The sequence below is a fragment of the Pongo abelii genome, chromosome 1 (assembly GCF_028885655.2).
Source record: "Pongo abelii isolate AG06213 chromosome 1, NHGRI_mPonAbe1-v2.0_pri, whole genome shotgun sequence".
NCBI classification, from domain to species: Eukaryota; Metazoa; Chordata; class Mammalia; order Primates; family Hominidae; genus Pongo; species Pongo abelii.
Genome location: NC_071985.2, coordinates 110,940,294 through 110,963,048, shown reverse-complemented (window position 1 = coordinate 110,963,048; position 22,755 = coordinate 110,940,294). Strand labels below are relative to the sequence as shown.

General features: G+C 38.8%; 1 protein-coding gene and 1 pseudogene across 1 annotated transcript in view; one reads left to right on the top strand and one right to left on the bottom strand.

Moving 5' to 3' along the window:
• LOC100447686 (neuroblastoma breakpoint family member 12) overlaps positions 1-22,755 on the bottom strand; it is a 2,265,351-nt gene that overhangs the window by 1,229,357 nt on the left and 1,013,239 nt on the right.
• On the top strand, positions 11,715-14,961 carry LOC100438913 (prostaglandin reductase 1-like; annotated as a pseudogene).

The window sequence follows — 22,755 nt, the reverse complement described above, 5'->3', positions numbered from 1 at the left end:
ATCTCACACCAGTTAGAATGGCAATCATTAAAAAGTCAGGAAACAACAGGTGCTGGAGAGGATGTGGAGAAATAGGAACACTTTTACACTGTTGGTGGGACTGTAAACTAGTTCAACCCTCGTGGAAGTCAGTGTGGCGATTCCTCAGGGATCTAGAACTAGAAATACCATTTGACCCAGCCATCCCATTACTGGGTATATACCCAAAGGACTATAAATCATGCTGCTATAAAGACACATGCACACATATGTTTATTGAGGCACTATTCACAATAGCAAAGACTTGGAACCAACCCAAATGTCCAACAAAGACTGGATTAAGAAAATGTGGCACATATACACCATGGAATACTATGCAGTCATAAAAAATGATGAGTTCATGTCCTTTGTAGGGACATGGATGAAATCGGAAATCATAATTCTCAGCAAACCATCGCAAGGACAAAAAACCAAACACTGCAAGTTCTCACTCATAGATAGGAATTGAACAATGAGAACACATGGACACAGGAAGGGGAACATCACACTGTGGGGACTGTTGTGGGGTGGGGGGAGGGTGGAGGGATAGCATTAGGAGATATACCTAATGCTAAATGGCGAGTTAATGAGGGCAGCACACCAGCATGGCACATGTATACATATGTAACTAACCTGCACATTGTGCACATGTACCCTAAAACTTAAAGTATAGTAAAAAAAAATGTCCAGAAACAACAGGTGCTGGAGAGGATATGGAGATATAGGAACACTTTTACACTGTTTGTGGGACTGTAAACTAGTTCAACCACTGTGGAAGTCAGTGTGGCGATTCCTCAGGGATCTAGAACTAGAAATACCATTTGACCCAGCCATCCCATTACCAGGTATATACCCAAAGGATTATAAATCATGCTGTTATAAAGACACATGCACACGTATGTTTATTGCGGCAATATTCACAATAGCAAAGACTTGGAACCAACCCAGATGTCCAACAATGAAAGACTGGATTAAGAAAATGTGGCACATACACACCGTGAAATACTATGCAGGCATAAAAAACAAAGAGTTCATGTCCTTTGTAGGGACATGGATGAAACTGGAAACCATCATTCTCAGCAAACTATCGCAAGGACAAATCACCAAACACCGCGTGTTCTCACTCATAGGTTGGAATTGAACAATGAGAACACACAGACACAGGAAGTGAAACATCATACTCTGGGGACTGTTGTGGGTTGGGGGGAGGGGGAGGAATAGCATTAGGAGATATACTTAATGCTAAATGATGAGTTAATGGGTGCAGCACACCAACATGGCACATATATACATATGTAACAAACCTGCATATTGTGCACATGTACCCTAAAACTTGAAGTATAATAATAAAAAAAAATAAAATAAAATGAAAACAGACTTTAAACCAACAAGGATCAACAAAGACAAAGAAGGGTATTACATAATGGTAAAGAGATCAATTCAACAAGAAGAGCTAAGTATCCTAAATATATACAATACAGGAGCACTCAGATTCATAAAGCAATTTCTTAGAGATCTACAAAGAGATGTAGACTCCCAAACAATAATAATGGGAGACTTTAACACTCCACTGTCAACATCAGATCAACAAGATGAAAATTAACAAGGATATCGAGGATTTGAACTCAGCTCTGGACCAAGCGGACCTAATGGATATCTGCAGAACTCTCCACCCTAAATCAACAGAATATACATTCTTCTCAGCACCGCATCACACTTATTCTAAAATTGACCACATAATTGGAAGTAAAACACTCAGCAAATGCAGAAGAATGGAAATCATAACAAACAGTCTCTGAGACCACAGTGCAATCAAATTAGAACTCAGGATTAAGAAACTCACTCAAAACTGCACTACTACATGGAAACTGAACAACCTGTTCCTAAGTGACTACTGGGTAAATAACGAAATTAAGGCAGAAATAAATAAGTTCTTTGAAACCAATGAGAACAAAGACACAACATAACAGAATCTCTGGGACACAGCAGTGTTTAGAAGGAAATTTACAGCACTAAATGCCCACAGGAGAAAGTGGGAAAGTTCTAAAATTGACACCCTAACATCACAATTAAAAGAACTAGAGAAGCAAGAGCAAACACATTCAAAAGCTAGCAGAAGACAAGAAATAACTAAGATCAGAGCAGAACTGAAGGAGATAGAGACACAAAAAACCCTTCAAAAAGTCAGTGAATCCAGAAGCTGGTTTTTTGTAAAGATTAACAAAATAGACCACTGGCCAGACTAATAAAGAAAAAAAGAGAGAAGAATCAAATAGACAAAATAAAAAATGATAAAGGGGAGATCACCACTGATCCCACGGAAATACACACTACCATCAGAGAATAAACGCCTCTATGCAAATAAACTAGAAAATCTAGAAGAAATGGATAAATTCCTGGATTGATACACACTCCCAAGGCTAAACCAAGAAGAAGTCGAATCCCTGAACAGACCAATAACAAGTTCTGAAATTGAGGCAGTAATTAATAGCCTACCAACCTAAAAAGGCCCAGGTCCAGATGGATTCACAGCCGAATTCTACCAGAGGTACAAAGAGGAGATGATACCATTCCTTCTGTAACTATTCAAAACAATAGAAAAAGAGGGACTCCTCCTTCTCATTTTATGAGGCCAGCATGATGCTGATACCAAAACCTGGCAGAGACACAAGAAAAAAAAGAAATACCCTGATGAACATGAATGCGAAAATCCTCAATAAAATACTGGCAAACTGAATCCAGCAGCCCATTAAAAAGCTTATCCACTATGATCAAGTCACCTTCATCCCTAGGATGCAAGGCTAGTTCAACATGTGCAAATCAATAATCATAAACCATCACATAAACAGAAGCAATGACAAAAACCACGATTATCTCAATAGATGCGGAAAAAAGACTTTGATAAAATTCAACACCTCTTCATGCTAAAAACATTTAATAAACTATGTATTGATGGAACATATCTCAAAATAATAAGATTTATGACACACCACAGCCAATAAATGTGATACTGAATGGGCAAAAGCTGGAAGCATTCCCTTTGAAAACCAGCACAAGACAAGGATGTCCTCTCTCACCACTCCTATTCAACATAGTATTGGAAGTTCTGGCCAGGGCAATTAGGCAAGAGAGAAAAAATAAAGGGTATTCAAATAGGAAGGGGGGAAGTCAAATCGTCTCTGTTTGCAGTTGACATGATTGTGTATTTAGAAAACCCCACTGTTGGCAGGGCACAGTGGCTCACGCCTGTAATCCCAGCACTTTGGGAGGCTGAGATGGGTGGATCATGAGGTCAAGAGATCAAGACCATATTGGCCAATATGGTGAAACCCTATCTCTACTAAAAATACAAACATTAGCTGTGTGTGGTGGTGTGCACCTGTAGTCCCAGCTACTCAGGAGGCTGAGGCAGGAGAATAGTTTGAACCCAGGAGGCAGAGGTTGCAGTGAGCTGAGATTGTGCCACTGCACTGCTGCCTGGTGACAGAGCGAGACTCCTTCTCAAAGGAAAAAAAAAAAAAAAAAAAGAAAACCCCATCGTCTCAGCCCCAGAACTCCTTGAGCTGATAAGCCACTTCAGCAAAGTCTCAGGATACAAAATCAATGTGCAAAAATCACAAGCATTCCTATACATCAATAATAGACGAACAGAGAGCCAAATCATGAGTGAACTTCCATTCACATTTGCTAGAAAGATAATTAAATACCCAGCAATACAACTTACAAGATATGTGAAGGACCTCTTCAAGGAGAACTACAAACCACTGCTCAAGGGAATAAGACAGAACACAAACAAATGGAAAAACATTCCATGCTCATGGATAGGAAGAATCAATATCATGAAAATGGCCATACTGCTCAAAGTAATTTATAGATTCAATGCTATCCTGTATCCTGTATAGCCAAGACAACCCTAAGCAAAAAGAACAAAGCTGGAGGCATCATGCTACCTGACTTCAAAGTATACTACAAGACTACAGTAACCAAAACAGCATGGTACTGGTATCAAAACAGATATATACCAATAGAGCAGAAGAGAGGCCTCAGAAATAACACCACACATCTATAACCGTCTGATCTTTGACACACCTGACAAAAACAAGCAATGGGGAAACGCTTCCCTATTTATTTATTTATTTATTTATTTATTTTTTATTTTCTTGAATATTTAATTATTTATTTATTTATTATTATTATACTTTTTTAGGGTACATGTGCACAATGTGCAGGTTAGTTACATATGTATACATGTGCCGTGCTGCTGTGCTGCACCCATTAACTCGCCATTTAGCATTAGGTATATCTCCTAATGCTATCCCTCCCCCCTCCCCCCACCCCACAACAGTCCCCACAGTGTGATGTTCCCCTTCCTGTGTCCATGTGTTCTCATTGTTCAATTCCCATCTATGAGTGAGAACATGCGGTGTTTGGTTTTTTGTCCTTGCGATAGTTTACTGAGAATGATGATTTCCAATGTTAATAAATGGTGTTGGGAAAACTGGCTAGCCATATGCAGAAAACTGAAACTGGACCCCTTCCTTACACCTTATATGAAAATTAACTCAAAATGGATTAAAGACTTAAACATAAGACCTAAAACCATAAACACCCTAAAAGAAAACCTAGGCAATACCATTCAGGACATAGGCATGGGCAAAGACTTCATAACTAAAACATCAAAAGTAATGGCAACAAAAGCCAAAATTCACAAATGAGATCTATTTAAACTAACGAGCTTCTGAACAGCAAAAGAAACTCATCAGAATGAACAGGCAGCCTACAGAGTGGGAGAAAATTTTTGCAATCTATCCATCTGACAGAGGGCTAATATCTAGAATCTACAAAGAACTTAAACAAATTTACAAGAAAAAAACAACCCCATGAAAAAGTGGGTAAAGGATATGAACAGACACTTCTCAGCAGAAGACATTTATGCAGCCAACAGACACATGAAAAAATGCTCATCATCACTGGCCATCAGAGAAATGCAAATCAAAGCCACTATGAGATACTGTCTCACGCCACTTAGAATGATGATCATTAAAAAGTCAGGAAACAACAGATGCTGGAGAGGATGTGGAGAAATAGGAACACTTTTACACTGTTGGTGAGAGTGTAAATTCGTTCGACCATTGTGGAAGACAGTGTGGTGATTCCTCAAGGATCTAGAACCAGAAATACCATGTGATCCAGCAACCTCATTACTGGGTATATACCCCAATTATTATAAATCATTCTGCTATAAAGACTCATGGACATGTATGTTTATTGCAGCACTGTTCACAATAGCAAAGACTTGGAACCAACCCAAATGCCCATCAATGATAGACTGGATTAAAAAAATGTGGCACATATACACCATGGAATACTATGCATCCAAAATAAAATGGATGAGTTCGTTTCCTTTGCAGGGACATGGATGAAGCTGGAAACCATCATTCTCAGCAAACTAACACAGGAACAGAAACTGAAACACCGCATGTTCTCACTCATAAGTGGGAGTTGAACAGTAAGAACACATGGACACAGTGATGGGAACATCATACACCAGGGCCTGTCAGGGGGTGGGAGGCTAGGGGAGGGATAGCATTAGGAGAAATACCTAATGTAGATGACGGGTTGATGGGTGCAACAAACCACCATGGCACGTGTATAGCTATGTATACATTCTGCACATGTATCCCAGAACTTAAAGTGTATTAAAAAAAAAAAGAAGTCTCTTAGAATTAGCTACAGCTAATGGATAAAGAAGAACTTGGAGAAATTGAGCAATACAGTAAAATTTGGTTTAAGAGATAATATGTAGATCTTAACATGCCTTAAAAAAGTATATACACGTTTTTTATATACCATGAGACATTTGTAAAAATTGGTTATGTAATTGACTCCAGAGGAAGCCATAAACTTTAAAAAACAGAGAGAGCAAAAAGGAGCAGAAAGGGAGGGGGGAGGACAAAGGGCTAATAAATATGTAAACAGTCGCTATGCTTCATTTGCAGTCAAGGATGTATATTAAAGTAACAATGTATACTTCTCACCATTAAACTGACGAAATTTAGAGTGACAAAATCTACTGTTGACAGTGATAGGGTACTTCATAAGGCTACTTTCATACATTTTTGGTAGAAATATGAGGTATTACAGCCTTTTTAAAAAGCCACCTGACAATATTTGTTAAAATTTAAACTACACATACCCTTCCACCATGTGTTCCCAATTCTGGAAATCTATCACATAGATATAAAAGCAGAAGTATATAAATGATATGCTTACACAGATGTATTAACAGCTGATTTTCATTACTAAATACCAGAATGACCATACCATTTGTTTATAGATGGTAAACAATTGTTCTATTTGAACTAGCAAAACCTCTGGTTGGTTGAGTTCCGTGTCATACTGCTTAATGTTATTTTTAATATCACCCCAGTATGTAATAGATATATATGTCTATGTAGGTATGAGTGTATGGTTTGTAGTGGCAAAAAAATAAAACCTCAGACAAGTTAAATGTTCATTAACAGAGGAAAAATGGTTAAATAAATGATACATCCATATTACATAAAACATTTTGTAGCCATTTAGAAGTTTGATTGTGATGGATAAAAATAAGATAAAGAAAGTTGTAGCAGAAAGTGCTAGTTGCCAGCATGATATCTATTCTTTCTCAGTATGAAACAAGACACTGTTTGTTAGTGTGTGTGTTAATGTATCCAGTTAAACAATGACACATTCCAGCTATGTTTGCTGCTAGCAGTGGCCATGTCACTAGGTTATAGCTAATGATAGGTAGGTGAAAATTGTTGGGTGGGCTTTATGAAAAATAGCTTGCAGATTGTAAAGTGTCTTCTGCTTCTGGCCATGAGGAAGTAATTGAGTCCAGAATTATGCTTCCACTATAGACTATTAGAAAACTGGACCAATAAAACAAACAAACAACAAGGAAAAAAACGTTTTTAAGCATTGGAAAATGGAAAGCTCAGAACTATAACACCTGAAAGAAGTGAAATAAAAAAAGTGAGCCTTAGGCACCAAAGCTTTATTCTTACAGACAATTTTTGGACTGTGGCACAGGGAGGGAACCCAGACAAACCATGACAAACTGTTGAGTTAAGTAAAAGAGAGACCACAGTTCAAGGGGGCTTGGATTTTGGCATAGAGTAACCAAGAGGAGGGAGAAAGAGAGGAAGACTTCCAGATATATGTATAGTTGTCTCTATATTGCCCTATTTGAACTAGCAAAACTTCTGGTTGGTTGAGTTCCGTGTCATACTGCTTACTGTTATTTTTAATATCACTCCAGTATGTAATGGAAATCTGTGAATGGTAGGGTAAACCTCCATGAGGCTGGGCAAGAACAGCTTCTTGGAAAAAAAAAACAAAACAGCTGCTAGGAAGAACATAAAAATATTCCTAGAGATCACACTGAGCTAGAGATTATTATAGTTCCCAGAGCAGCCAGACTGGAAAGATAGAGAGACCACATTGAGTACACAGAGCATTTAGTAGAGAACCCAGAAAGGCCATGCCTTGGAAGTGGGGCCAAGTTAGCCCTAGAATCAAGAAGACTCTAGACTTACCCTGAAAGAACTTAAAAACAAGTTTCAAAAGAATAAAACAATACAAGTAATTTAACTGCTGGAGAGAACAAACTCCAACAATCTTTTTCTTTTTAATGCAAAAAAAAAAAAAAAATCCAGCAACCAGCCATGTATAATTTACAATGTCCAGCTTCTAACAAAAAGCGTTAAACATTGGGCAGAAAAATAAGGCCCATAACTTGGTGTATTAGTCCATTTTCACGCTGCTGATAAAGACATACCCGAGACTGGGCAATTTACAAAAGAAAGAGGTTTATTGGACTTACAGTCTCACTTGGCTTGGGAGGCCTCACAATCATGGTGGAAGGTGAAAGGCACGTCTCACATGGTAACAGTCAAGAGAAGAGCACTTGTTCAGGGAAACTCCCATTTTTAAAACCATCAGATCTCATGAGACTTATTCACTATCATGAGAACAGCACAGGAAAGACCCACCCCCATGATTCAATTACTTCCCACCAGGTTCCTCCTATGACACGTGGGAATTGTGAGAATTACAATTCAAGATGAGATTTGGATAGGGACACAGCCAAACCATATCACCTGGAGAACATTCAGACAATAGAAACAGACTCAGAAATGAAAAAGATGATAGCACTAGTAGATAAGGATGTTAAAACAGATACTATAAATGTGTGCATATGTTCAAAAATGTAAAATAAACATGAACATAATGAGATAAATGGAAGATATAAATATGGACACAGTAGAACTCCTAGAGGTGACAAATAAAACACCAGGATAAAACATTTACTGGATAGGACTAATGGCAGGTCAGAGACTGTAGAAGAAAATATTAAACTTAAAGACATGGCAACAGAATATATACAAAATGCATCAAAGAGAAAAAGAACACTGATAACGTCTCAGTGACTTGTGGGGATATTAAAGCACATGGTATATACATATTTGGTGTCTCAGAAAGAGATGAGACAGACTGGGGCAGAAAAATAATGGCTCAACAGTTTCCAATTTTTTTGAAAGCTATAAATACAGAGAATAAAAAATCTCAATGATCTTCAAGAAAGAGACACATATACACACACACCCCAAACCACTCCAAAGCATCCAACAATCAAGTTATTGAAAACTAGAAAACTGGTAGACTAAAAAAAGATACTTTACATATATCAGAACAACTAGAAAAAGACATTGCACACACATAAGAAAAAGATTAGTATGGATTTCTTATAAGAAATTACTTAAAGCTAAAAACAATGGGACAGTGACTTTTAAGTACTGATAACAAAACAGAACAACCCCCCGAAAAAAAACAAAAACAAAACAAGAAACCTTGTCTACCCACAATTTTCTATCCAGTGAAATTATCCCTCAGAAATGAATACTCAGGTGGGGGCCAAGATGACCAACTAGAAGCAGTAGTGATCAGAGGCTCCCATCGAAAGAACCATAATAGCATGTGAATCCTGCACCAGCAACCAAGGTATCCAGGATCTCTCATTGGTATGACTGCACACCCGAGAGCCACACGGAGCAGGGGAGACCCCACCCCCCAAGCCAAGGGAGGCAGTGAGAGTGCTACCCAGCTGGGGAAACTGTGCTTTTTCCATGGAACTGTGCAATCCATGGATTGGAAGATCCCACTCGTGAACCCATGCCACTGGGGCCTAGGGTCCCAACCCCAGAGCTGTGCAGATTCTCAACAGCCTCTCAGCTAGAATCTGCTTAAGCCTGCCAAGTTACAGGGGAGAGGGGTGACCAGCACCACAGCTGCAGCTGCCTGCTGTCTACACCATTTGAGCTCCTTGGGGAAGGGGCAGCAGCCAGCACTGGGACTCATAACTGCTTATCACACTAAGCTCCCTGGGCAGGAGAAGGGCGGCATCCATCTCTATAGCTCCAGGCTGCACTTTTCCACTGCTGGAGCCAATGAGGTGGGACAGCTTGGTCCCAAGAGATGTCTCCCACAGCCCAACACACCGGCTGTGGCAGACTGGCCAGACTGCCTCTTCAGGCCTGGGTGGGGCCCCCATGCAGGAACTCTAACAACTCCAGCCAGAGGCTCCAGGACAGGACCCTGATCTCCCTGGGCCTGACCCCCTTGGGGTAGGGGTGGCCATAGTATCTGTCGACCAGCAGACTTAGCCTTTCCTCCTGGTAGTTCTGAGTAATCCTGGCAGCCCAGATGAGTGGGTTTCCCCCAGTGAAGCTCACCCTCTGCACCAAGGGACAAAGTGCTTCATTAGACAGGTCCTGTTCCTTGTGCCATGCAACGAGGTGAGACCTTCAAACAGGGGTTGTCAGACATCCTATACAGGAGTGATACTACTGGCATCAGGTTGGTGCCCCTTGAGGTCAGAGATCCCAGAATAAGGATCAGGCACTTACCTTTGCTGTTCTCCAGCCTTCTTGAGTGACATCTGCAGGCATAGGAGCGAACCAGAGGAATATGGCCTGAGGAATATGGCCAGAGGAATATGGCCTGAAGTGAAGCCCCAGCAAACTGCAGCAGCCCCCTACAGAAGAGGGACCTGACTATTGAAAGAAAAACAAAAAGCAACAACAGCATCAACAACAAAAAAAGTCCCCACAAAAACCCCACCCAAGAGTCAGCAGCCTCAAAGATCAAAACTAGACAAACTCATGGTGATAAGAAAAAAATCAATGCAAAAATGCTGAAAACCCAAAAGGCCAAAGTGCCCCTTCTTCAAATGATTGCAACACCTCTCTAGCAAGGGCACAGAATTGGACAGAGGATGAGATGGAAGAATTGACAGAAGTAGGCTTCAGAAGATGAGTAATAAAAAAAACTTCTGCTGAGCTAAAGGATGATGATCTAAGCCAATGCAAAGAAGCTAACAACCTTTATAAAACGTTAGAGGAGCTAACTAGATTAACCAGTTTAAAGAGGAACATAAATGACATGATGCAGCTGAAAAACACAGCATGAGAACTTCGTGAAGCATACACAAGAATCAATAGGCAAATCGACCAAGTGGAAGAAAGGATATCAGAGTTTGAAGACCACTTTGCTGAAGTAAGGCATGCAGACAAGATTAGAGAAAAAAAGAATGAAAAGGAGCACACGAAGCCTCCAAGAAATATGGGACTATGTAAAAAGACCAAACCTATGATTGATTGGAGTACCTGAAGGAGACGGGGAGAATGGAAACAAGCTGGAAAACACCTCAGGATATTATCCAGGAGAACTTCCCCAACCTAGCAAGACAGGCCAACATGCAAACTCAGGAAATACAGAGAACACCACTAAGATACTCCATGAGAAGATCAACCCCAAGACACATAATTGTCAGATTCACCAAGGTGAAATGAAGGAAAAAATGTTAAGGCCAGCCAGAGAAAAAGGTCACGTTACCTACAAAGGGAAGCCCATCAGACTAACAGCAGACCTTTCAGCAGAAACGCTACAAGCCAGAAGAGATTGGGAGCCAATATCAAACATTCTTAAAGAAAAGAATTTCCAAACCAGAGTTTCACAGTTGGCCAAACTAAGTTTCATAAGTGAAGGAGAAATAAAATCCTTTCCAGAGAAGCAAATGCTGAGGGATTTTGTCACCACCAGGCCTGCCTTGCAGGAGCTCCTGAAGGAGATACTAAATATGGAAGGGAAAAACTGGTACCAACCACTGCAAAAAACACACCAAAATATAAATACCAATGACACTATGAAGAAACTGCATCAACTAGTGTGCAAAATAAGCAGCTAGCATCATGATGACAGTATCAAATTCACACATAACAAAACTAACCTTGGCCAGGAGCAGTGGCTCGTGCCTGTAATCCCAGCACTTTGGGAGGCCAAGGCAGGTGGATCACCTGAGGTCAGGAGTTCAAGACCAGCTAGGCCAACATGGTGAAAGCCCTGTCTCTACTGAAAATACAAAAATTAGCTGGGTATGGTGGCAGGCACCTGTAATCCCAGCTACTTGGGAGGCTTAGCCAGGAGAATCACTTGAACCCAGGAGGTGGAGGTTACAGTCAGCCGAGATCATGCCATTGCACTCCAGCCTGGACAACAAGAGTGAAACCTTGTCCAAAAAAAAAAAAAAAAACAAAAAAAAAACTTAAATGCAAATGGGCTAAATGCTCCAATTAAAAGACACAGACTGGCAAATTTGATAAGGAGTCAAGACCCATTGATCGGTGTGCTGTATTTAGGAGGCCCATCTCACATGCAGAGACACACATTGGCACAAAATAAAAGGATGGGGGAAAATTTACTAACCAAATGGAAAGCAAAAAATAAAAATAAAAAATAAAAAAAGGAGGAGTTTCAATCCTAGTCTCTGACAAAACAGACTTTAAACCAACAAAGATCAGAAAAGACAAAGAAGGCAGTCCCAGCCACCAGCCCCAGACAGTGGAATCCTTGGGCTCCTGAGCTTCAGGATGATTCATGCTAAGAGATGGACCCTGAAGAAGCACTTTGTTGGCAATCCTACTAATAGTGACTTTGAGTTGAAGACAGCTGAGCTCCCACCCTTAAAAAATAGAGAGGTCCTGCTTGAAGCTTTGTTCCTCACTGGGGACCCTTACATGAGAGTGGCAGCCAAAAGACTGAAGGAAGGTGATACAATGATGGGGCAGCAAGTGGCCAGATCTGTGGAAAGTAAAAACACAGCCTTACCAACAGGAACTATTGTACTGGCTCCTTCAGGCTGGACAGCACACTCTATTGCTGATAGAAAAAATCTGGAAAAGCTGCCAACAGAATGGCCTGACACAGTACCACTGTCTCTGGCTCTGGGGACAGTTAGCATGACAGGCCTCACTGCCTACTTTGGCCTACTTGACATCTGTGGTGTGAAGGGTGGAGAAACAGTGATGGTTAATGCAGCAGCTGGAGCTGTGGGCTCTGTTTTGGGGCAGATTACAAAGCTCAAGGGCTGCAAAGTGGTTGGAGCAGTAGGATCTGACAAGAAGACTGCCTACCTTAAAAAGCTTGGATCCGATGTCTTTAACTACAAGACAGTAGAGTCTTTGAAGAAACTTAGAAGAAAGCCTCTCGTGATGGTTACAATTGTTATTTTGATAATGTAAGTGGATGGTTTTCAAACACTGTTATCTCCCAGATGAAGAAATTTGGAAGAATTGCCATATGTGGAGGTATCTCCATATATAACATATACATATCTACATATAACACCTGTGATCCCAGTACTTTGGGAGGCTGAGGCAGGTGGATCACCTGAGGTCAGGAGTTTGAGACCAGCCTGGCCAACATGGTGAAACCCCCATCTCTACTAAAAATACAAAAATTAGCTTGGTGTGGTTGTACCAGACCACTTCCCCCAGGCCCAACCCCAGAGATTGTTATCTATCAGGAGCTTCACATGGAAGGGTTCATCGTGACCTGCTGGCCAGGAGATGCCCACCAAAAAGCTCTAAAGGACTTGCTGAAATGGGTCTCAGAGGGTAAAATCCAGTACCAGGAATGTATCATTGAAGGATTTGAAAACATGCCAGCTGCATTTATGGGAATGCTGAAAGGAGATAATTTGGGGAAAACAATAGTGAAAGCATGAAAAAAAAATGACACATGGAATCTGAATGCCATTTAGGTGATTACTTAATTTGTTTTTCACCATTTAGCAAAAATGTATACTACTTTAAATGTCTAAGAAATAGTACTTGTAACAAGTTTGACCTACCTAATAAAATACATTTAACTGGTATGTAATTAGTGGTGGAGGATGAAAATTTCAGAGTCAACAACAACCAGCCACCTCACTGTTCACTATAGCTTCTTCTGAGTTGTGGTAGAAAATAATGGCTTTGGAGTTTGAAAGTTTATCAAACACTGCATGTTCTCACTCATAAGTGAAAGCTGTACAATGAGAAAACATGGACACAGGGAAGGGAACAACACATACTGGGGCCTATGGGGGGTGAGAGGAAGGAGAGTATCAGAATAAATAGCTAATGCTGTGGGGCTTAATACCTAGGTGATGGGTTGATAGGTGCAGCAAACCACCATGGCGTACGTTTACCTATGAAACAAACCTACATATTCTGCACATGTATCCCAGAACGTGAAATAAAATAAAAATTAATAAAAAAAAGACAAAGAAGGGCACTACATAATGGTAAAGGGATCAATTCAACAAGAAAAGCTAACTGTCCTAAATATACATGCACCCAATACAGGAGCACCCAGATTCATAAAACAAGTTCTTAGAGACCTACAAAGAGACTTAGACTCTCATACAATAATAGTGGGAGAGACTTCAACACCCAACTGTCGATATTAGACAGATCAATGTGACAGAAAATTAACAAGGGTATTCAGGACTTGAACTCGGCTCTGGATCAAGTGAACCTAATAGACGTCTACAGAACTCTCCACCCCAAATCAACAGAATATACGTTCTTCTCAGCACCACATAGCACTTACTCTAAAACAGACCACATAATTAGAAGTTAAACACTCCTCAGCAAATGGAAAAGAACTGAAATCATAACAAAATTATCTTAGAACATAGTAAAATCTAATTAGAACTCAGGATTAAGAAATTCACTCAAAACCACAAAATTACATGCAAATTGAACAACCTTCTCCTGAATGACTCCTGGGTAAATAACAAAATTAAGGTAGAAATCCAGAAGTTCTTTGAAACCAATGAGAACAAAGAGACAATGTACCGGAATCTCTAGAACACAGCTACAGCACTGTTAAGAGGGAGATTTATAACACTAAATGCCCATATCAGAAAGCTAGAAATCTCAAACTGACAACCTAACTTCATCATTAAAAGAGCTAGAGAAACAAGAGCAAATTAGTTTAAAAACTAGGAGAATACAAGAAATAACATCAGAGCAGAAATGAAGGAGACAGAAACACAAAAAACCCTCCAAAAAAATCAATGAATCCAGGAGCTGGTTTTTTTTTTGAAAAAAAAAAAAAAAAGACCGCTAACTAGACTGATAAATAAGAAAAAAGAGAAGAATCAAATAGACACAATAAAAAATGATAAAGGTGATATCACCACTGACCCCACAGAAATACAAACTACCATCAGAGAATACTATAAACACCTCTACACAAATAAACTAGAAAATCTAGAAGAAATGGAGAAATTCCTGGACACATACACCCTCCCAAGAATAAGCCAGGAAGAGGTCAAATCCTTGAATAGACCAATAACAACTTATAAAATTGAGGCAGTAATTAATAGCCTGCCAACCAAAAAAAGCCCAGGACCAGATGAATTCACAACCAAATTCTACCAGAGATACAAACAGAAGCTGGTACCTTTTCTGAAATTATTCCAAACAATTGAAAAGGAAGGACTCCTCCCTAACTCATTTTATGAGGCCAGCATCATCCTGATACCAAAGCCTGGCAGAGACACAACAAAAAAAGAAAACTTCAGGCCAATATTCCTGATGAATATTGATGCAAAAATCTTCAATAAAATACTGACAAACCAAATCGAGTAACCCATCAAAAAACTTATCCACCACGATCAAGTCAGCTTAATTGCTGAGATGCAATGCAAGCCTGGCTCAGCATACACAAATCAATAAATGTGATCCATCACATAAACAGATCCAAAGACAAAAACCACATGATTATCTCAATGGATGCAGAAAAGGCATTTGATAAAATTCAACATTCCTTTATGTTTAAAACTCTCAATAACGTAGGTATTGATGGAACATATCTCAAAATACTAAGAGCTATTTATGACAAACCCACAGCCAATATCATACTGAATGGGCAAAAGGTGGAAGCATTCCCTTTGAAAACTGATACAAGGTAAGGATGCCCTCTGTCACCACTCCTATTCGACACAGTGTTAAAAGTTCTGGCCAGGGCAATCAGGCAAGAGAAAGAAATAAAGCGTATTCAAATAGGAAGGGAGGAAGTCAAATTGTCTTTGTTTGCAGACAATATGATTCTATATTTAGAAAACCTCATCATCTCAGCCCCAAAACTCCTTAACCTAGTAAGCAACTTCAGCAAAGTCTCAGGATACAAAATTGATGTGCAAAAATCACAAGCATTCCTATACACCAACAATAGACAAGCAGAGAGCCAAATCATGAATGAACTCCCATTCACAACTGCTACAAAGATAATACCTAGGAATATAACTTATAAAGGATGTGAAGGATCTCTTCAAGGAGAACTACAAACCACTGCTCAAGGAAATAAGAGAGGACACAAACAAATGAAAAAAACATTCCATTTTCATGGATAGGAAGAATCAATATTGTGAAAATGGCCATACTGCCCAAAGTAATTTATAGATTCAATGCTATTCCCATCAAACTATCCTTGAGATTCTTCACAGAATTAGAAAAAACTTAATAAATGAAGACCCCGTTTTGCCAAGACAGTCCAAAGCAAAAAGAACAAAGCTGGAGGCATCACGCTACCTGACTTCAAACTATACTACAAAGTGATAGTAACAAAAACAACATGGTACTGGTACCAAAACAGTCATATATACCAATGGAACAGAACAGAGACCTCAGAAATAACACCACCCATCTACAACCACCTGATCTTCAACAAACCTAACAAAAACAAGCAATGGGGAAAGGACCTCCTATTCAATAAATGGTGCTGGGAAAACTGGCTAGCCATATACAGAAAACTGAAACTGGACCCCTTCCTTACACCTTGTGCAAAAATTAACTCAAGATGAATTAAAGATTTAGATGTAAAACCCTACATTATAAAAACCCTAGAAGAAATCTAGGCAATACCAGTCAGGACATAGGCTTGAGCAAAGACTTCATGATGAAAACGCTAAAAGCTATTGCAACAGAAGCCAAGTTGACAAATGGGATCCAATTAAACTAAAGAGCTTCTGCACAGCAAAAGAAACTATCACCAGAGTGAACAGGCAACCTAGAGAATGGGTGAAATTTTTTGCAACCTACCCATCTGATGAAGGGCTAATATCCAGAATTTACAAGGAACTTAAACAAATTTACAAGAAAGAAACAAATAACTCCATCAAAAACAAGGTCAAGTACATGAACAGACACTTCTCAAAAGAAGACACTTACACGGCCAACACATATGAAAAAAAGTTCGACATACTGATCATTAGAGTAATGCAAGTCAAAACCACAATGAGAACCATCTTGTGCCAGTCATAATGACGATTATTAAAAAGTCAACAAACAATAGATGCTGGCGAGGCTGTGGAGAAATAGGAACACTTTTACACTCTTGGTGGGAATGTAAATTAGTTCAACCATTGTAGAAGACAGTAAGGCAATTCCTCAAGGATCTAGAACCAGAAATACCATTTGACCAAGCAATTCCATTACTGCGTATATACCCAAAGGAATACAAATCATTCTGCTATAAAGATACATGCACACATATGTTTATTACAGCATGATTTATAATAGCAAAGTCATGGAACCCCCAAATGCCCATCAATGATAGACTAGATAAAGAAAATGTGGTACATATACACTGTGGAATACTGTGCAGTTATAAAAAGGAATGTGATCATGTCCTTTACAGCGACATGGATGAAGATGGAAGCTATCACCCTCAGCAAACTAACACAGGAACAGAAAACCAAACACCACATGTTCTCACTCATAAGTGGGAGTTGAACAATGAGAACAGATGGACACAGGGAGGGGAACAACACACACCAGGGCCTGTTGAGGGGAGGGAACTTAGAGGACAGGTCAGTAGGTGCAGCAAACCACCATGGCACAGATATACCTATGTAACAAATCTGCATGTTCCGCACATGTTCCCAGAACTTAAAGTAAAATAAAAATCAAATAAAAAAATGAATACTAAATCAAAACTTTTCAGATAAACAAAAGCTGAGAAAATTAAGCAGGAGCAAGTCTACATTACAAGAAATGTTAAATGAAGTTCTCCAGACAAAAGGAAAATGATGTAACTTGCAAAATTATATCTACACAAACAAATGAAGAGTACTGCAAATAGTATATATGTGGGTACATGAAAAAGACTATTCCCCTCATTTTTAAGATCTTTAATGGATAATTTAATTCTAAGCTCAAAATAATTTAGTGTGTGGTTCATAACATGCAGAAATAAAATGTATGACAACAATAGCACAAGGGACAGAATGGGGAATAAAATACTACTTTAAGGGTTTCAAATTATTTGTGAAATATCATTATAACATTTAAAAGTAGATTATAATAAATCAAAGATACATATTTTAAACCAAAAAGTAGTGTAGGCAAATGGAAAAATGTGAGCCAAATATGTAATTTCAAATTTTCTAGTAGCCACATTAAACATCTAAAAAGAAACCGGTAAAATTAATTTTAATGATTTTATTTAACCCAACAAGAAAAAACTGTCACAACAAGAAAAAAGCTGAACAAATTAAAAATCACCAACTGAGATCTCCCAGAGAATTGAGGTCACAGGGCAAACCACCACTCTGAAGACCAGAGAGATGGGCAGATACAGTGAATCACAACTTACCAGGAGCAGAAACTGTTGAAGTCAGTAACTGTTAGGAACACTTAAATAGTAATTGACAAATAGCTACAGACTGATTGCAAATTAGCTGGAGAATTAAAAACTCCTGGTGACCCAGTGTAGGGTTCCCCACACTTATGATTTTACTTCTAAAAGCCCAACCAAGGGTCTCACAGTGAAGATGAAAGAAAACATCTCCTTGTGCTTTGGGAAGGGGAAAAGGGGAAAGAAACCCTTTTGAAATTGGCCCAGAGTGTTCTATTCTTCATAACAAAGACTTGCCCTCAACAGAAACTACTTTACCAGGGCCTTATCTGATCAAACATAGGGGCAATTAGACAACTCTAGTGCACTCTACCCACCTTGTCTCACATAAAGAAGGGGAAAAAAGGCTAAGAAATTATTCTGGAAGTTACATCCTAGGGACTTTGCTCATTTGAAAAAAAAAAAAAAAAGATTTAAGCAGATGATTATAGAATGTTTCCCTTCCTCTCCTCCCCAATACTTTATTATTACAATAGGGCTCCAGTATAATAAAAGTAGATTATAACTGAGGGCGTTAGAGACAGAGTCTAATTAAGAAGGCATTTCTAGGGAAATCCAAAGACAACAAGGGAGACAAAAACAAGGACAGTAGAGGAAATTTAAGGCTCTGACACCTATAGCTACAGCAAATACTAAATACTGCATAACTCCTAGCCAGATAAACAAAACCTTACACGAAAGCCCTATTTACCTCAGTTCCTATTAGTATACCACATACAGCTTTCAAAGCAAAAACAAAAACTACTCAAGTAATCTTAAAATGCAGGAAAAAGCCAGGTGCGGTGGCTCATGCCTGTAATCCCAGTACTTTGGGAGGCTGAGGCAGACGGATCACAAGGTCAGGAGTTGGAGACCAGCCTGAACAACAAGGTGAAATCCCGTCTCTACTAAAAATACAAAAAATTAAAAAATTAGCCAGGCATGGTGGCACTTGCCTGTAATCCCAGCTACTCAGGAGGCTGAGGCAGGAGAATCGCTTGAACCCAGGAGGCGGAGGTTGCAGTGAGCCGAGATCTTGCCATTGCACTCCAGCCTGGGTGACAGAGCTAGACTCTGTCAAAAAAAAAAAAAAAAAAAAAAAGAAGCAGAAAAAAAGACAAGCAGTCTAAAAAGACAATATAAGCATTATAACCAGACCCAGCTATGACACACATTGTTTTTTTCTAGGCTGGAAATTTTAAATAACTATGACCTGTTAAGGGCTCCAAAGAAAATGGTGGACAACATGTAGGACCAGTTGGTAATGTAAACAGAGAGATGAAAATTCTAAGAGATAATCAAAAACACTGTGACAAAAATAAAGAATGTCTTTGATGGTCTCAATAGACTGAATATGGCTGAAGAAAGAATCCATGAACTCGAAGATGAATTAATAGAAACTCTCACAACATAAATGTAAAGACCAAATAGAGTGAAGCAATTGCAATAGAACGTCCAACTGTGAAACAATTTCAATAAGTGTAACATGCACAACTGAAATACCAGGAGAAGAAAAAGAATGGAGCAGAAGATATATTTGAAATAAATGTGTCCAAGACTTTTCCAAAATAATGACAGACATGAAACTGCAGTTTCAGTTAGCACAGAGAACACCAAGCAGGATAAATGTCAAAAAAAAAAAACCCACTATACATAGGCATATCATATTCAAACTTCAGAGAAAGAGAAATCCTTCAAAAAAGCCAGAGGAAAGAACAACTTAGTTATAGAGAAACAAGGAAGAGTATTACAGATGACTTCTCATCAGAAACCACACAAGCAGGAAGAGAATGGAGTGAAATATTTAAAGTGCTGAGTGAAATATTTAAAGTGTTGAGAGAAATAAACCCACTAACCTAGAATTCTATATCTAGTGAATTTATTCTTCAAAACTGAAGAGAACTAAAGACTTTTTCACAGAAACAAAATTGAGAGGTCATTGTCAGCAGACCTTGCCCTGGAAGAAAAACTAAAGTTGTTCTTATGGAGCAGGAAAATGATCTAGGTCAGAAACTTGGATCCACATAAAGAAAGGAAAAGTGTCAGGGAATGAAGTACGAGTAAAGTAAAATGTTTTGTTTTTCTTATTCTTAATTGATTGAAAAGATAATTATTTAAGGTAATAACAGTAACAATGTATTGGTGATTGTATTCATATGGACAAATAAAATGAATGACAGTAATGTCATAATAGATGAGAGGGAAAATTGGAAATAGTCTGTTACAGGGTACTTTCACTGCACATGAAGAGGAAGAAATATTAACTGTGCATGTATATGGCAATCCATAGGGCAACTACTTAAAAAATTGAAAAGAAAGTGTAATTGATATGCTAAAAGAAGAGATAAAATGCAATCATATAAAACCAGAAAATGCAGAAAAAGAGATTTTAAAAAAGAACCGGTACAATGAATAGAAAACGGTTACAAACAGTAAATCTTGATTCAACAATATCAATAATCACTTTAAGTGAGAATGGTCTAAATGTACCAATTAAAAGGTTGTCAGAGCAGCTAAAAAACAAGATTTGACTATTGTATTTGAATACTGATGTGATTCCCAGTCTACTTTCAGGCAAGTTGTCACCACTGTTTGTTATTTGGTTTCCTGTCATAAAAAAAGTTGACTAACTTCCCTACTAACTGGCATACTCAGACAGTAAAGAGCTTAAAGGAGAGGGGCTTTGAGCAGAATGGTGGCATACTGATATAAGAGAGTAAGAGCAGGGAGCTAGGAGATGCATGAAACTGCAGCAAAGTAACCTCAGCCTCTAAATTCAAATGCCCTTCAAGGAACTGAACTCATTTAACCATACTATCATATTTGGGAAGCAGGGATTATTACTTCCATTTCACATTTTGTGAAAACTGTTAAGTATCTTCTGTGTACTCCAGACAAGACATCCAGGCTCCAGGCCTCTCTTACATGGTCCAGCACTTATTTCATGGAATCCTCTCTACTTTGCCCTTCTGTATTCGCTAATGCCCACTCCCTTGTCCTCTGCCAATTCCATCATGGTCCTATAGGAAAATGGGGCGTCTGTCATTCTCTGCAGCTGTGAACTTCGCATCTTTCTTTGGCTTTAAAATATCTGGCCTGTAGTGGTAAGGATTCAGCAAGCCACTGAAAAGCAATGGCACTTAAGAAAATCTCCGGCAACTGTCTTTTCTTCTTGCTTTCTCGGTCCTGCTCAAAGTTGTCTTTTTGGCAGGCAGCCACCTGTGAAATGTGCACATTTCAAAGCAAATGGCTCCAGGAGCTCATAATTGCTGCCAAACGTGTGTGGATTTTAATAGCCCATTTTCATTAGCCTTGTGTGAAATCACCTGTCTCTGTGTTGTTACCCAACTTAATTGTCAATTATGGTGATTAAGCTTGGCTTTCACTACCATCGCTGGTAATCATCAGTATTATCTCTGAGGCTGAACGAAGGGAAAAAAATCATGCCAGAAAAAAATATCATTTTGTAGGTGAAGTTGAATATTTTGGTGTCAATGAATGAGGAGAAGGGCATTTTTTTCTTTATTTGGGCTGAACCAAACTTGAGTCTACCTGTTATTTCCAACCTGCCGTTTAGATGTTTTAGGACAAATGCTTCTCTTTTGTCAGTTGGTTTTCTGTCACCAAAGACAGGTTCCTGATACCTATCCCTTTGCAATTCTCCTGAGATGAGCATAGGTAATTAAGACAGTAAGTTAGATAATTAACGCCTTTAAAATGCTTTCAGCAATGTCGGTGATTCCAAGTATAATAGGTGGAGCCCTAGAAAAACTTGGGAGATAGCACAGAAAGTGCTGCCAATGTACAACTTGAGATTTTGATTGATGTTCTTTCTGCTTTCATCAGTCTTGTTAAATTTTAAGCACCTTACCTTGCCTTCTTGACTACGGGGTCATCTAATTTTGCATCTTGACTAATATTTTACTTTTTCATGGGATTTGCAATGAACAATAGTGAAAATCAACAACACTATCATTATCATCCTTTTCCTCCTTCTTTACAAATTTTAATTTAGTAAAATCCCAAACTCATTTCTGTTATGCTTTTATGGGATTTCAGGACATGGCAAAATAATGAAAGACATTTTTGAAAATGATATCATTAGACATCATCTCTAGTATTTGAGTGCCATGTGTGTCCCCAAGGTTTATGACACTCTTAAGACTTGACAGTTTCCTTTATCTTTCCAAAACCCTTGGAGGAAACTAATAAAAGTTTTTTTTTTTTTTAATTCTAATTTAATGGGAAGAAAGAAATTAAGTCATGCAAGCTTAAGGGATAGGAAGAGTGAATCAGCGACTATTGCCTTCTGGGGTAGAGGAGGAATGAGGCTCTAGTCCACATAGTCCTTAATGAAAACACCTAAAATCCATAACCTAGCAAAGATCCTCTGGCAAGTCTGGACTGAGGCTGGCAAGAGTTACAAACCAATTAGCTTTCTGGACAGTTTCCCTCTCTTCCCACTTTCCCATTCCCATTTACTGTTCTTTACAGTGTTTTGTTTTTAAAGGCCTGATTATAACAAATGCTGTCTTCATCACTTGATTTCCAAAACCCCTGAACTTAAGATTACAGAGTGTCCTCAGAAGCTTCATGGTTGCCCACCTGTGAAGAGTGGAGGACTGGAATCCAAACTCTTATGGTGTTTTTCTAATTTCTGTAAATATATATTTTTCTTGTAATTAA